Source organism: Pelophylax lessonae (assembly GCF_965119305.1).
Source record: "Pelophylax lessonae genome assembly, chromosome: 3".
Lineage (NCBI taxonomy): Eukaryota > Metazoa > Chordata > Amphibia > Anura > Ranidae > Pelophylax > Pelophylax lessonae.
The window spans coordinates 197,260,564-197,274,316 of NC_138770.1; the positions used below are offsets into that span (position 1 = coordinate 197,260,564).

The 13,753-nt window shown below is 47.6% G+C and overlaps 1 protein-coding gene across 1 annotated transcript in view; it reads left to right on the forward strand.

Moving 5' to 3' along the window:
• Nucleotides 1-13,753, forward strand: part of GIGYF2 (GRB10 interacting GYF protein 2) — a 615,584-nt gene that overhangs the window by 441,886 nt on the left and 159,945 nt on the right. The window lies entirely within an intron of this gene.

A 13,753-nucleotide genomic window follows, 5' to 3' on the forward strand; every position in this document is an offset into this window, starting at 1 on the left:
AGGCTAGGAAGGAGGTTTACCTTCTAGCAGGACAATGACCCCAAACACACTGCTAAAGTAACACTTGGTTTAAGGGGAAACATGTAAATGTGTTGAAATGGTTTAGTCAAAGCCCAGACCTCAATCCAATAGAAAACCTGTGGTCAGACCTAAAGATTGCTGTTCACAAGCGCAAACCATCCAACTTGAAGGAGCTGGAGCAGTTTTGCAAGGCGGAATGAGAAAAAATCCCAGTGATAAGATGTGGCAAGCTCATGGAGACTTATCCAAAGCGACTTGGAGCTATGATTGCCGCAAAAGGTGGCTCTACAAAGTATTGACTTTAGGGGGGTGAATAGTTATGCACATTGACTTTTTCTGTTATTTTGTCCTAATTGTTTGCGTTACAATAAAAAAAAAAAAAAAATCTTTAAACTTGTGGGCATGTTATGTAAATGAAATGATGCAAATCCTCAAACAATCCATGTTAATTCCAGGCTGTGAGGCAACAAAACAGGCAAATATGGTGGTGGTAGTGGTTTGGGGGGGGGGGGGGGCGGGGCGAATACCTTTGCAATGCACTGTAAAGATTATATTCCTGGATGCACGTTGGCTTTTGAACCTCAACCGTGGTGTCATCATGTATGCTGGACATCATATATACATTTCTACTATACTTCCACCTTAAGGCCAGCACTTTGTTGCTTCTTAAAGCTGCTTTTTCCCCCCCTTTTGCATTTTCTTATTGACCAAGAATTGTGGAAAGCCCTTCCTGTTCTTTCTGGTTGTTCCGCAGGCCAGTGGGTACGGTTCCATACAATTTTTCCGGTTGTACCCATGTAGGCTGGCACTCGGGACTGGAGCTGGGAATCTCTTCCTTCATATTTGCAGGACGCATACAGATATCCCGTGGCTCTTTCGCATAACTTGTAGATTTTGACCCTGTATTTGGCCCTTTTGTTAGGAATTTATTGTTTTATTCCTAGCTGGCCTGTAAAGTGTACTAGGGACTCATCCACACATTTTCTGGTCAGGGACATAAAGTTCTGCAAATCTTTGGGAAAATAAATTTGAGGGGGTGAATTTTACCTAATTTGTCATTTAGATGGTTTCGGGTTGGGCACTGGGTGTTGTCTCTGAAGTGAAGGAAGCGCATCGTCTCTTATCGGGACCTGGACATTACGGCAGAATAAATGGGCATGTCCTTCATTTTTATTTATTTTTTCCTAAGTCCCATGTTTATAGTGATGCCCATAAACAATTTGAATTCAAATCCCTTCACTCAAACGGATGGGCATAGGATAGGATTGGGGGTTGTTTGCAATATACTGCTGGGCATAGAGATTGGTCTGGTCCATGATAAATTGCAGCAAAGTGTTGGACAAAAATAAAGAATCAATTTCTGAGAAATTGTCAGGATTGGCCTGCACACCTGGCTATGCAGTGAAAGAGGGAATGCTTGCAGATCTGGAGTTGGAAGGCAGCCTTGTTGGGTTGGCAAGAGCATCTGGGAGGTATGTAGTGGCCCTTGCTCTTGGGGGATGATACGCTCCAGTGCTGGTAGTTGGGGGATTTGAAATTTCTGCGCTGGTACTTGGTAGTGATACCGCAGCACTGGTGCTGAGCATTCGATCCTGGGGTGTATCGCTGGTGGCAGTGCTGGTACTGGGCCTCGGCATTTGATCTTGGGGTGTATCGCTGGTGGCAGTGCTGGTACTGGGCCTGGGCATTCATTCCTGTGGTATATCGCCCTTTTAGGAGGGACCCATTCTTCCTCCGATTCTGTCGCCAATCCACTACTATTTATTTGTTCAAATTCAAAATTGGATTCAGAATCTGATAAGTCCCCGCTGCTCTCATCAGTCATAGAGAGGATCTGAAATGCCTCCTCGCTGCTGTACACTTTTTTTGACACGATGGTGGCTGTGATGGGCTGTGCGACGGGGGGACAGATGACTGCTGATAGTGACTAATAGGTGGCAGGTGACGGTCACTGATGGGTGTGTGATGGGCAACAGGTGACTATCATCGATTGGGGAGACAGGGGACAGTCATTGATGGGTGACTGATGACGGTCACTGATGGGTGTTAGGTGACAGGTGCACTGCTGGCTGTACTGACTGCAGTCTCTGGTGGTGACAGGTGCACCTTATGGGTGACAGTTGCTTTTTATTGGCACTGATGGATGACACATGCACTTTATGGTGTACTGATGTGGTGACAGGTGCAATTTGGGGGGGGGGGGCTGAACACTGTATGGGGACAGGTTCTCTTTATTTGTGTAGTGCACAGTAAACTGACAAGACAGATGGATTACTCACTGCTCCTGGCTCTTCTCTCCTCACACTGGAAACGGTGTGTGAGGAGAGAAGAGCTGGTAACAGTCAGTTACTGCTCTGTATTAACATTTGTGATCAGCTGTGAATGGGTCACAGCCGATCACGTGGTAAACAGCCATAGTCATTGACTGTTTACCACTGTCGGTGACAAACTGTGTTCCTGGGAACACGCTCTGTATTTACATTTTGTGATCAGCTGTGAATAAATCACAGCCGATCACGTCGTAAACCGTCATTGTCATTGGCTGTTTACCACTGCCGGTGACAAACTGTGTTCCTGGGAACAGGCTGCTACCAACATGCCTGCACAGCGCGCTCCCGATTGCGCATGTGCAGTCTACATGGTGGGCAGAGCTATGTGATCAGCTGTGATTGGATCACAGCTGATCATGTGGTAAACAGCCATGCTCAATGGCTGTTTACCACTGTCGGTGACCTGCTGTGTCTCGGGGACACGCCGCCACCGGTAGTGCAGGGCTGCGCGCGCACGACCGCGTGCATGCCCTGCTTGAATGGGCCGCCGTCATATGACGTCGGCCCAGAACAAGAGCCACACAGCTCCACTGTCATTTGATGGTGGGCGGGCGGCAAGTGGTTAATGAACGGATATCACTCGTGAATTTTGTGGACTTTTTTTTAACGCTTATTTGTTTATTTGAATTTTTACACATATATAAATAGTTTTTTTACATATGATATTTTGAGAATTTTCATTAAATATTTTGCACAGATTTTTAGATTGATTTTGATAGGGTATATTTGTCAAGAGGATTATTGTACTTGCTCTTTTGGGTGAGCGTTTTTAGGATACTATAATATTGGAAAGTATTTTTGAGCTGATTTCACATTTTTTGAAGGCCTTCCTTCAAAAAAATGTTTAATTATAAGAAAGTTAGTTCGATTTTCTAATCGGTAATGGGGACAAATCAGCGTTCGTTTTCAATCACAATGACGGGAAAATTGGAAGGAGCAGAATAGAAAACTTATTGGTTTTCAGACCGTGTATGTGGTTTTTGATCAAAAATTACATTCATTTTAAAATTAAAAGTACGTGAAACAACATTCTTTCAATCAGCGAATGTACAAATATTTTTCATATGAATATTCTCACCTGAAAATCGATGCATGTAATGGCCAGCATAAGGCTCAGTTCACGCCTATGCAGTTTGCTTTTGATCTGTTACGGCTTTTGATCCATTTTGGCAGTGCTTTTTGCTGTGCATTTTGCAATTTTGCTGCGATTCTCTATTGAAGTCTATTAAACCAAAAAAAGCACCGTTTTAAAAAAAAAAAAAAAGTCCTTGACCCTTTCCAAATATGCAACGGCTAAAAAAAGCGCATCCCATAGGAAACCATGTTAACCACTTTTGGACCAGAAGGATTTTCCCCCTTAATGATCAGGCCATATTTTGTGATTCGGTACTGCGTTATTTAAAAGGACAATTGCGCGGTCGTGCAACGCTATACCTAAATAAAGTCATTTTTTTCCCCACAAATAGAGCTTTCTTTTGGTGGTATTTGATCACCTGTGCGATTTTAAATTTTTTGTGCTATAAACAAAAAGAGCGACAATTCTTAAGAGGAAAAAAAAAGCAATTTTGTTTTACATTCTGCTATATAACATTGCCAAAAAAATAAAAAAATTTTTTTTTTTTTAACATTTTAGGCCAATGTGTTTTCGGCTACTTATTTTTATTAAATAAAAATGGCAAAAAGCATATTTTCATTGATTTGCGCAAAACTTATTGCGGGACCAGTGACATTACTACAGTAATCGGAACTAAAAATATGCACCGTTAGTGTAATAATGACGCTGGAAGGGAAGGGGTTAAATGTGTTCCTAGGGGCGTGTTTTTAACTGTGGGGGCGTTGTGGCTTGTGAAATGATCGAGACCTGTGATCCTATATAGAAAGATCACAGGGGCTCGGCTCTGTGATCATTCCTGGGAGAAGAACGGTCAGCTGTGTTTACAACAGCTGACCGTTCTTCTCTCTCAGCGGGGATCGATCGCTGGTGTCAGGCGGCAATCGGAGCCATATGCCCCGTGCATCAGCTTCCCCGCTAATGAGCGGGAGCGCGCCGCTGGTAGCGTGCGCTCGTGCCCTAGCTGTCTGCGTGTGACCAACGTATACCTACAGCGGTTTGCACATTAGCGCCTGCCGCAGTAGAACTGCGGCGGGCGGTCGTAAAGTGGTTAAATGAACTGTAGTGTGTTTCTGCAAAAAGCACCAAAAAAAGGATGGGTGTGAGCCAGGCCGAAGACATTTAGTAGCAGCAGCATGCTTTTTTTTTTTTTTGTATCGCCTGTCAAAATGTGGTTAAAAAAAAAAAATTAGCCCTTTATAGTACAATAAGAGCAGATAGTCGCTACTATAAAGGGTTAATTTATACTGTGAAACAGTGAAAGTAATTGTATATGTATACACCCAGAAGTAGGATATATGGGTATTTGAAATAGGAGTCAGACATGAAGCTATATGAAGGGTCAAAGGGAGATATAAATCTTTTATATTAAAGTAGTACTAAAAGCTGAGACTTTCTTTTTAAAAGTTTACTTTAAATGAAATTGTAATGCCTTATGTTACCTCCAGTCTATTAACCTCCATCTTCTCTGGGCGCAGATGCTGATCTTCCCTGAACAGTCTTTAAAGTGATTTTTTTTTTTTTTTTAAACAGCAAACCTGTTCTACTTGCCTGCTCTGTGTAATGGTTTTGCACAGAGCAGCCCTGATTCTACTCTTCTGTGGTCCCCCACCGATGCTTCTGACTCGTCCTGCCTTCAGTGTCCCGATAGCAGAGTATAGTATAGAGGTGCCCCTATAGCAAGATAAGAACAACTTCCTGCCTTTAGAACCTCTCACTTCCTGCCCAGGACTAAAAGTCCCTTGAGGCATTGCTCCTCACACATTTACAAGTTCTTACTTACTGACACTTACAGTAAGGCACTTACTGACATGTATGGATGGAGCACTGAGCTAGCTGTATGTGTGCTAAACTGTATTTCCAGATATGTAAACAAATAATGCATTCTGTATGCAGGCCAACTAATCGGCTGACCAACTAATCGATTATGAAAATAGTTGACAACTATTTTCATAATCGAATAGTTGTTGTTTAATCGATTAGTTGTTTCGGCCCTATAGTCTTGATTCCAAAAGTTAACTTTTCTTTAATGCTTTTGGTGAGAATCCATTTTCTCTATCGTTCATTGACGGACACAGTCTTCTTATCTTGATATCAGTAAGGTTATGCTGCCCCCTACAGGAGTAGGACACTAGGCAAAAAAAAGTTCTCTCTACGCCTTTGGGCAGTCCCAGGGGGTATATCCTCTCTCTCCCTGCTATAGGATGTCAGTTTTAATCTGCCTAGTCCACGAGTAAGGACCTAGTTCCTTACTGGGATCTCTGGTCCTTGCAAAGTTATTTTTCTAGTTAGCTTTTTCTCCAGATTTTTTTCTTGTGAGATCTACAAGCTACTATGCTGGATCTGGGCGACAGGCGGGATGTATAGATCCTCCCGTGGTCACCCCAGCCGCCAACGAGCACGTGCAGACTTTAGCTCCGCACTGGGTCGTCCACAACATAGTCCCACTGGACCTGGGACTGGCCCCTCGAGTTAAACGTCTCGCCAAGTTGCATACTACCTGGTCTAGGCCCAAATCGCAGCGTTCCTATTTAAATGTTCCCCCCTCTTCTCCTGGTGGATTTTGTGGTGGATGCGGGCCCCTCCCTGGGAAGGTCGGACCCCCACAATCCCGGGTTCATCTCTGTCCTGTCACGTACCCCCGGCTACCTGTCCTCCCCCCTCACAACTGGAGATGTCCAGTCGTTGGGGACTACTCCCGGGAGCTGAGTCCGCGCATGGGGGGGTTGCGCTGCGGGCAACGGGCGATCGATCGTGCTGGGGTTCCACCTGTCACTCCAGGGCCTATCTTACAATCAATTCCTTTCAGTAGGCTGGGGGGGGGGGGTCACCCCGAGGGTCCTCAGCTCTGCAGGCCGCCATTTTCTTGTAGCCACATGTGCTCTGCATGTATCGGCCATCTAGGTACACCCGGTGCCATTTTTCGGTGGATTTCTCATAGGAATCACTAAATGGGAGCTACTGGAGGCGTTTTTGTGGGTGGAGCCCCTCCCTAAGCCCTGGTGCTGATCTCCAGATCTCTTTTGGGATTGAGATCGCTGCTGACGTGTGTGCAGACATTCTGGGCTTCCTGTTGCATCTTTACTGTAGGGTGGTGAGTCCGGGGGGGTCTCTCTCTCTGCTGGGTATCTCCAGTGTGTGCTGCCTGTCCTCTTGGGGGCGCTGTAGCACGGCGGGACATTTTTATAAAACAAAAAAACTTTTTTTTTATTTTTTCAATTGTTTGCTGACGGGTTCCCCTGGTGCAACATGGACCCTGCAGGACATGTGTCCCCACCTGACCCCCTCTCGGCGGCCGCAGGGCCCTTCGGATCCCAGCTGTCAATAGATGCACTTTCAGCGGTCCTGGAATCGTTTGTGTCCCGGGTGGAGGTGGCCTTTAAAGGGCGAGGTGCTAAAAAATGCCCTCCACCTACCCCTGCCTCATCTGATGTCTCAGATTCTGAGTCTGCATCAGCCACCGCAGATGCGGTTCTTCCTGCCGGGCCTACTACCTCGCGCCTTGTCTCCTCCGATAGTGAGGATAACATTTCTACCTCCACTGCCACGCAAGACAAGGCGTTGTGGACACACTGGTTGTATCTGCGCGTGAGACCCTAAAAATGGAGGACGCAACTGAGGCGCAGGTTACGTTTGGCACTCACAAGCCTTCCAGAGTGGCAAAGTTTTTTCCTTTCCCTGCATATTTTGACAGCATGCTCAAAAAAGAATGGGACCGTCCAAAGCGTTCCCCTGGGGTGCCTAAGCCACTGATTAGGAAGACTGAATAAAGCTACCATGATCCCAGTGGAGGATTCCCCGTCCTTTTAAGGATCTGGCGGATAGAAAGGCGGAGTCTGTGACCCGCAATATGTACTCACTGGTGGGGTCTGCGCCGTGATCTAGAGGGGAGACAAGTCCCCGCTGCCTTTGCGGAGCTGTTGGACTAGTTGGTACAGGGGCTGTTTTTTTTTTTTTGCAATGCCGCGCTGGATACTGCTCCCATATTGGGCCGACTGGTTGGTGCAGTGGTCCTCCGGCGTATACGTTGGCTAAATTGCTGGTCCGCAGGTCAGACTTCAAAGAAGGCCTTAAATGATCTACCTTTTCAAGGAGATCACCTGTTTGGGGCTACCCTGAATGACATCAAAGATCTCACAGGGGTTATGAATACCTCTCTCCCGCAGGCTAACAAGGGTAAGGACCCTCGTCGCAGATGGGGGTCCCTTCTTTTCAGCACACAAAGTCGATAAGGCAAAGTCCTTCAAGGCCCCCTCGTGTAGTTCCAGGCCTAAGGACAAGGCCACTTCGGCCTGAAGGTGCGTCCTTACCCGTATCTGGGGTGGGGGGGGCGTCTTTGTAGGTTCCCGGACCTTTAGCTATCCCGGAAACAAGACAGATGGGTTCAAGAGGTCATGCGGTCCGGTTATAATGTCGAGTTTCGATCCGTCCCTCTAGTAAGGTTTTTCCCTTCCAATGTGAGACTGTCCCCGGATCGCTTACAGGCTCTCTTTGTGTCAGTTCAGGACCTGGTACAACAGGGAGTAATAGTTCCGGTTCTGTTTGCGGAACGTTTTCAGGGTTTTTATTCAAACCTGTTTACGGTCCCCAGGAAGAATGACAAGGTGCGACCAATCCTGGACCTGAAGGCACTGAATTTCTTTGTGCGGGTTCAAAAGTTCAAGATGGAATCAGTTTACACGGTGGTGGCTTCCCTACATCAGGGAGATTTCCTGGCCTCCATATACATCAAAGATGCCTACCTACACATCCCGATATGTGCAGGACACCAACGGTTTCTCAGTTTTGCTGTGGGAAAGGATCACTATCAGTTTGTGGTGTTACCCTGTGGTCTCGCCTCTGCTCCTTGGGTCTTCACAATGGTGTTGGCTCCGGTCCTGGAGCTGTTGCAAAACGTGGGGGATTTCGGTCCTGGGTTACCTGGACGATCTGCTTTTACATGCGGAGTCTCCCACGGTGCTGGAAACAAATTTGGAAATCACCATGAGAACTCTGGAAGTGTTTGGGTGGATTCTGAACCTTCGGAAGTTGTCCTTGGTCCCTTCCATGATACTGGACTTTAGACTCGTCCTCAGCCAGGGTGTTTCTTTCTTCAGAAAAACCCAAAAAATTCTAGACCGCGGTTCAGCTGTTACTGTCCAGCAAATGGTTGTTCCCCTTGGACCTGTATGAGAGTTCTGGGTGTGTGACATGGTACCTTGGGCTTGCTCGTCTCTGTTGTGGTTCCTAAAGGCCTTCATGTGTTCCCTAGCCGCATGGTTCGCGTTAGGCGCCGCCATCTTAAGTGTGGGCAAAGTGATTTCTTTTTCCCCATAGACTTGTATGGGGCAGCCATTTTCCCTGTAGCTTCCTATTGATTTGTATGGGCATCCATCTTTGTGTAACCCTTGTGCTATGCTGAGCAGTGTGACCTTCCTCAGGCTACATCACTTCCTTTCCATTTGTTTCCTGCTACTGGCTGAGGTCACATCCTGTCTTTTTCTCCATGGTGCTGGAAGAATCAGGACGGTTTTTCTGAGGTGGTACAGTACCTGGGGTCCCTGCGGGCATATTCCTGGACATTCTGCTGTCAGTTTAGTTTAAAAGTGTTCCCTGCAGACCGCTGTGATCGGTGGTGGATACCGCGATCGGCGCTCTTAAAGCGTCAGTACTCTGTTTTTTTGTATATCGCAATATGGTGTCCCAAGCTGTACAATCACCCTCAGGCTCACTCTGTGCGACTCCCGGACAGTCTGGATCGCAGTCACTGGCCGCGATTTCAGCAGCCCTGGAAAACCTGGCGACTAAAGTGGATTTATTCATAAAAAAGGTTGATGGCTGAAAACGGCCGCTGCCTTCATCTATGGAGGTGTCCTCTGAATCAGAGGCTGATGGGGTTACCCCGGATGCCCCCCTGCCTGAGGGGTCGCTGTCCTTGCAGTAAGATGGTGAAGAGGACCTGTCTTCAGCTGCAACGTGGAAACGCACATTGGTGGAAGCCCTGATTATTTCAGTACGGGATACTTTAAAATTGGCGGCTGAGCCCACGCCGTCAGGGACGCGGGTGGCTTTTGGCTCTCAGAAGTCTCCAAAAGCTGACAGGGTTTTCCCTTGTCCCGACACGTTTCACAATATTGTGAATGACCAATGGCGGCGCGTTAAGCACGTGTTAGTGGTGCCAAAACGCTTTAAACGCCGGTACCCTTTGCTGAAAAGGTCTCCAGCCATTGGACGTTGCCGCCTAAGGTGGACCAACCTGTTTCCAGATTAAACAAATCTACCCTTGTGTCTGTGGAGGATTCCCCGTTTTTTACGGATCCAGTGGACAGGCGGATAGAATCCCTTTCCCGCCATCTTCACGTGCTGGCGGGTTCCATTTTGAATCTGGTTTTTAGGTCTGCGTTAGTCTCACAGACGGTGACAGAATGGATTAGGGGTTTGCGGGAGTCTGTTTGACCCGGTGATCCATGCTGTGGTGTTCCTGTGTGATGCGTCTATGGATACAGCTCCCCTGGTGGCCAGGGTTTTGTCCGTGGGCATTGTTTTAAGATGCATGGTTTGGTTGAAGAGCTGGTCGGCTGATCAAGCTTCTAAGAAAGCCCTGGCTGATCGCCCCTTTCTGGGGGAATGGTTGTTTGGCGATTCATTGGATGAGTTAATTAAGGGCCTGACTAGAGGGAAGAGTACTCATCTTCCTCAATCCTCCAAGGGTAAGACACCCCGTACTAAGCCGGGTCCCTCCTTTTCTGCTCATAAACGTTTTTTTTTGTGCCTCCGGGGCGCAAGAAAGAGGTAAAGCCGTTAAGAACTTCTGGAGGAGCTTAGAAGCCTTGGGGCAAGCCCAAGGCCGGTCAGTCCGGTGCTGCAGACAAGTCCTCTTCAGCATGAAGGGGCGCCCTTCATTCTGGGTGATTGGGTTCGCGATCTGATTTGCTCTGGGTACAAGATCTAATTCTAGTCCCGGCCAGGGGACAGGTTCTTTCAGTCGAATCTGCACCTGTTTCCAAAGCGTTTGAAGGATCTGCGGGAGGCTGTGCGAGATCTCCTGGCTCAAGGGGTGATTGTGCCGGTTCCTCTGCAGGAACGCTCTCAAGGTTTCTATTCAAACCTGTTCAGGGTGCCCGGAAAGGAGGGCAAAGTGCGTCCAATCCTGGACCTCAAGGCTCTGAACCGCTTTGTGCGGGTGCAGAAGTTTTGAATGGATTCCATTCGGTCGATGGTGGCTTCTTTGAATCAGGGGGATTTTATGGCTTCCATCGATCTCAACGATGCGTATCTCCACGTCCCCATATTCAAGGGACACCAGCTATTCCTTCGCTTTGCGGTGGCAGAGGAGCATTTTCAGTTTTTGGCATTACCCTTTGGTCTCACCTCAGCTCCCAGAGTTTTTACCAAGGTCTTAGCCTCTGTGCTGGCCTTGCTACGTGGACGGGGTATCTCCATTGTGGGATTTCTCGACGATCTCCTGTTGCAAGCAGTCTCCCATTCAGGTCTGCTGGACATTTCCATCACAATTTAGACCCTTCAGGCATTCGAGTGGATGATCAATTTCCACAAATCTACCCTGACACCATCCGTGCGGGTCACTTATCTGGGGCTGATCCTCGGCTCTGCTCTGGCGAGGCTCTTCCTTCCCTTGGACAAGCTTCAGAAGTTGCAAAGGGCGGTCCGATTGCTACTGGAGACCGATCTGTCCTCATTTCGGGCATGCATGAGAGCGCTGGGTCTGATGGTCTTGACCTTCGACGGGGTCCCGTTTGCTCAGGCTCACACGAGACAGTTGCAGAAAGAGATTATGGCAAAATGGAACAGAGAGCCTCGGTCCTTGGACCTGAGGATTCGGTTGAGCCATCTCATGAAGTTGTCTCTCTGGGTGGCTTCAGTCACCTGTCCTGTGCCAAGGCAAGTCCTCCCTGCCGGTGTTTTGGATGGTGGTCACCACGGACTCCAGCCTGTTAGGCTGGGGTGGAGTGCTGGGCAAGCTCTGTGCCCAGAAGACTTGGACGACGGAAGAGCCTTCCTTGCCAATATTCTGGAGCTGAGAGCGATTGAGCTCTGCCTGCTTCACTGGACAAGTTGGCTACGCAGCTCTCCTTTTCGGGTTCAGTCGGACAATGCCACGGCTGTGGCTTACATCAATCACCAAGGGGGCACCAGGAGTGCCCTGGTGGCCAAGGAGGTGGTTGAGATTCTGGCATGGGCGGAACACAATGTTCCGGCTCTCTCTGCAGTCGACATCCCGGGTGTGGAGAATTGTCAGGCGGATTACCTGAGTCGTCAGGTGTTGGATCAAGGGGAATGTGGTCTCTTCATCTGGAGGTGTTTCATCTCCTTTGTGCCCGGTGGTGGACTCCGGAGGTGGATCTGTTTGCGTCTCACCTCAACAGGAAAGTTCAGAGGTTTGTGGCCAGGTCTCAGGATCCTCTGACTGACGCCACAGACGCTCTGGTGGCACCTTGGTGTCAGTATCGCCTGATCTATGCCTTCCCTCTGCTCGTTCTCCTGCCGAGGTTTCTTTGCCGGGTGATGATGGAAGGGATTCCGGTCATTCTGGTGGCTCCAGGCTGGCCTCGGTGGTCCTGGTATGCAGAACTGGTAAAAAGTCCTGGATCCTCCATGGCGTCTTCCTCTGCGGGAAGATCTATCTCATCTACTATCTCAAGGACCAAGCTTACATCCTGCTTTATGGTCACTGGTTTTAACGGCTTGGCTGTTGAAAGCAAGGTGTTGAGGGATATAGGTCTCTGATTCAGTGATTCCTACCCTTTTGAAGGCTAGGAAGTCGACATCTAGGAAGATAAGCTACTGATGACGCGCTTGATGCGAAGTGGCCGCAGAGCTATTACCTCAATGCCTAAGTTCCAGCCATCACTCCGTTTGTGTAGTGGTGGCTATTGATGTGAGTTCTTTAATTTATCATTGTTTTTTTTTTTTTTTTAGATCTATTTACACTGTACTGGTATTGTCAGTGTTGTAGAAAAGTTTTAATAAATTCATTTTCGTACTACACCATGAGCCTTTTCTTTTTATTCAACCTCCCTCACGTGGCATGTTGAACAATCTACTCTGTTGGATGAAAATCTTGGTATTTGATATCATTGGATCTCCAGGCTTCACAAGATCATGAGCGCCATGGATACATACCTCATTGCTATCCTATAACTTAGACAGCATTGAGCTCTGGTGAGTTTGAAATTTACCCATACGGTGGAGGATACATCTGCACATGTGACCATTATGGTTTATTACTGCACTGGGACACTTTAAACTAGCACTGGATTGAACTTGTCTTTGAAATTTCTTTCACCTGTTATCAGTTTATTTTACATCCCTTAATTGGGATACTATATACATTTTGTGCACTTTAATGTTTTTTGCACCTTATTACCTTTTAAGTGCTGCATTATTTCTTTCTAGGAAGATCTATCATCGTACGTGAAAATCGTACATTGCATGGTGTGAATCGCTGCAACTGCACCTTCGCTTGTTCTCTATAGCTAGGGTTTTGGCCTTTTTACAAAAAGAGGTTGAGCAGCGCTTGTCGTTGGGCACTATCAAGGGCCAGTTGTCGGCCTTGGCTATTTACTTCCAACGTCCGTTGGCTACTCAGTTTGATTGCACTTTCATTCAGGGGTGCATCATCTGGCTCCTCCGTGGAGATCCGTTACCGCCGTGGGATCTTAATCTGGTTTTGTGTGTTCTTCAAAAGCCTCCTTTTGAGAATATTAGGGAGACTTCTCTGCTTTCTTTGTCGCAGAAGGTTGCCTTCCTAGTGGCTATCACTTCTGCCCGCAGAGTCTCAGAGTTGGCGGCACTGTCCTGTTCGCCTTATTTGGTGGTCCACAGGAATAAAGTGGTCCTCCGACCTAATCCGATCTTTCTTCCTAAGGTGGTGTCGGATTTTCATCTGAATGAAGACATTGTGTTGCCTTCATTATGTACTAAGCCTAAACATGCCAAAGAAGTTACCTTGCGCACTCTGGGTGTGGTTTGGGCGATAAGGGTTTATCTGACGGTTACTGAGTCCTTCAGGAAATCAGACTTTGTCCTTCCGGACGGTCCATGCAAAGGTTTGGCTGCATCCGCTGCAACCATTTTGAGATGGATCAGGCAGACGGTTGTTCAGGCTTATTCAATCAAGGGTCAGGTTCCTCTTTGCCCTGTGAAGGCGCATTCTACTACAGCACGGAGTGCCTCTTGGGTTTTTCGCCATCAGGCCTCTGTTGTACAAGTTTGTAAGGCAGCGACTTGGTCGTCTGTGCACACCTTTACAAAATTTTACAAGGTGGATTTGTTGGCATCTTCGGATGCC